The sequence below is a fragment of the Buteo buteo genome, unplaced genomic scaffold, assembly GCF_964188355.1.
Source record: "Buteo buteo unplaced genomic scaffold, bButBut1.hap1.1 HAP1_SCAFFOLD_150, whole genome shotgun sequence".
Lineage (NCBI taxonomy): Eukaryota > Metazoa > Chordata > Aves > Accipitriformes > Accipitridae > Buteo > Buteo buteo.
In genome coordinates, this window is record NW_027439314.1 from 117,501 (window position 1) to 120,000 (window position 2,500).

General features: G+C 77.9%; 1 non-coding gene across 1 annotated transcript; it reads left to right on the plus strand.

Moving 5' to 3' along the window:
• The first annotated feature begins 2,069 nt into the window (after positions 1 to 2,069).
• Positions 2,070 to 2,222, plus strand: LOC142028114 (5.8S ribosomal RNA). The gene has a single exon (XR_012649410.1). It is a non-coding gene; the product is annotated as a 5.8S ribosomal RNA (ribosomal RNA).
• Positions 2,223 to 2,500: the final 278 nt, after the last annotated feature.

The window sequence follows — 2,500 nt, forward strand, 5'->3', positions numbered from 1 at the left end:
CGCCCGCCGCCGGCCGGCGCCCTTCTCCGGGGACCGGCCCCGCCTCGCCCGACGGCGGTCCGCTGCCGGGGAGGTTTTGGGGCGCGGCCCTCGGGGCCAAGAGGGGCGCCCCCGGTCAGAGCGCGGGCGGCAGTGCGCGGGAAGGGGGGACGCCGGCGCGGGGTGTGACGAGCCCCGCCGGCCGAGCCCGCTCGGGCAAGGAGGAAGAAGCGGCGAGCGGCGGTGAGGACGGGGCAGCAGGGCGCGAGCGGCGCGAGAGGAGAGGGTCCTCCGGGGTCGCGGGAGGCGTCTCCCGCGGCCCTGCCCGCACCTTGTCGGGCTGCTGCGAAGCAGCCCGGCCGGCCGCGCAGGGGAAAGGCCTCCGGGCATTCCGGGCGGGTGCGTGGCGCCGGGTGGGGCGGCGGCGGCCGTTCCCCCCCGCACCTCTCCCCACGAGGGAGCCGGGGCGGGGGGGGCGCTCTGCCGCCGCCGCCTCCTCTGGTGGGCGAGGCCCCCGCCGGGCTGTGTCCCGCGCCAGCGGGCGGCCCGAGCCACGGCTCTCCTCCCGGGCGCAGCGCCGGGCTACTGAGGGAAACCCCGGGCCCCGGGAAGGAGGACGTGGTGGTGGCGGTGGATGTCGGGCGCGCCCCCGCGGGCGGACGCTCCCCCGAGGGCGGCAGCGGGGGAGGCACCCCCGCGGGGCCTTCAGGTCGTTTCCCTCACCCCAGGGCCAGGTACCTAGCGTCCGCGCCTCCGCGGCCCTCCCTCGGCGAGCCCGGGGGTCGAAGGCCGTGGAGCCGGGCGGAGGTTTAAAGACGCGGGCGGCTCGATGCGACCCGGGGGGCGGCCGGGCGGCGGTGCCTTAAAGGGGCCGGGAGTTCCTCCCACGAAGGCCCTGGTGGGCTGCTGCCCGTGCTCATCCCGCGGGCAGCCGTGCCGGGGAGGGGTCCCGCTGCCCCCTCCTCTCCGCGGTCCGGTCTCGGTGGAGACCGCGGTGCGGTCGGCCGTAGCCGGCCTGCCTGCCTCGAAACGGGCGGCCCCGGCGTGAGCGCGGGCTCACTGCCCGGGGTGGCGGGTCCCCGCGGTGGGGGCTCGCTGGGCGGCTGCCGGGCCGCCGCGACTCCGTCGCAGCGCTGCGCCGCGCTGCGCTCCGTTCCCCCCCTCGCCCTGGCGAGCGCTCGGCGGTCTCCCGCCACTGGCTGCTGGCAAGGGCGGCACCCCGGCTGAGCGGCGGCGGCGCCGCTCGGCCTGTCGGTCGGCCGGAGGGCGCCCGGTGCCGGCCGCGGCTGTCCCGTCCCGGGCCCTGCCCGCCGCTTCCCCGTCGCGCTTCCCGGCCGCGCCGGGCAGGTGGGCGGGGGCGGGCGGGGGCACCCCACGCGCGGTCTCCGCGTGGAAACGGGGAGAGCGGGCGCTGTCCCCGGCTTAGCGCCGTCCGCCTTCCACCTGGGGCGTGCCCGTGGAAGGGGCCGAGGCGAGAAGCGGTGGCGGTGGTTCCGGGAGGGCAGCCGCTCTGGTGCGGCAGCGGGTGCCGTCCGGCAGGCCGCGGGCGGTGCGTCGCCGGCTCTGGCGGTTGCCGCCTCTTGGAGCCGCTGGCGTGGCCGCGGAGTTGCCGTCGGGACGAGCCCGGGGGAGCTGGCTGTCGTAGCGCGGCGCAGCCGGCACGGAGGCGTGCGCGGGGCCGGTGGGGCTCCCCGCTGCTGCCCCGCAGCAGCAGCAGCCGTGTCGTCCGGAGCGTGGTGGGCAGGCCGCGCGCGGTCGGGTGCATCGCTGCCTCTGCCCAGAGGCCGGGCCGAGCCCGTGCGCCTGGGCCGCCTCCGATGCGAGCAAGGCATTTCCCAGGCCGGTCGGGAGCGCGGGCTCCCCAGCCTCGCCGCTCGGAGTTTTCCGTTCCTTTCCCCCCCCCCTTTCTCTGTGTGTGCTCGTACGGTCAGCAGAGGCGCGGCTTCTCCGTCGTGCTGCGCCGTGCCCCCTCCGCGCGTGCGGAGGGGGGTGGGCGGGCGGGCGGTGGGCCATCCTCCGGAGGGGCCGCTCGCCTGTGGCGAAGCGGTCCTGGCCCCCTCGCGCGTGCGGGGCGGTGCCGAAAGCCAGACAACTCTTAGCGGTGGATCACTCGGCTCGTGCGTCGATGAAGAACGCAGCTAGCTGCGAGAATTAATGTGAATTGCAGGACACATTGATCATCGACACTTCGAACGCACTTGCGGCCCCGGGTTCCTCCCGGGGCTACGCCTGTCTGAGCGTCGCTTGACGATCAATCGCCCGTCTGTGCCGCCGCCCCTCGCCTCGCGGCGGGGCGGCGGTCGCAGCGGCGCGGCTGGGGCGCCTCGCAGGCCCGCGCGCGCGCGGCCCCGGGCCCGGGGAGTCGTTCCCCGCAGCCCGGCGGCGGCCGCTGCCAAGGGCCTTCGTCCCCCTAAATCGAGACTCGGGGAGCGCTCCGAAGCTCCCCGCTCCTGGAGCACCCGCTGGTCGGAGCTCGTCCCGCCGGGGCCGTCAGGGTTCGTCGAGCCGGTCGGGCCTGGCG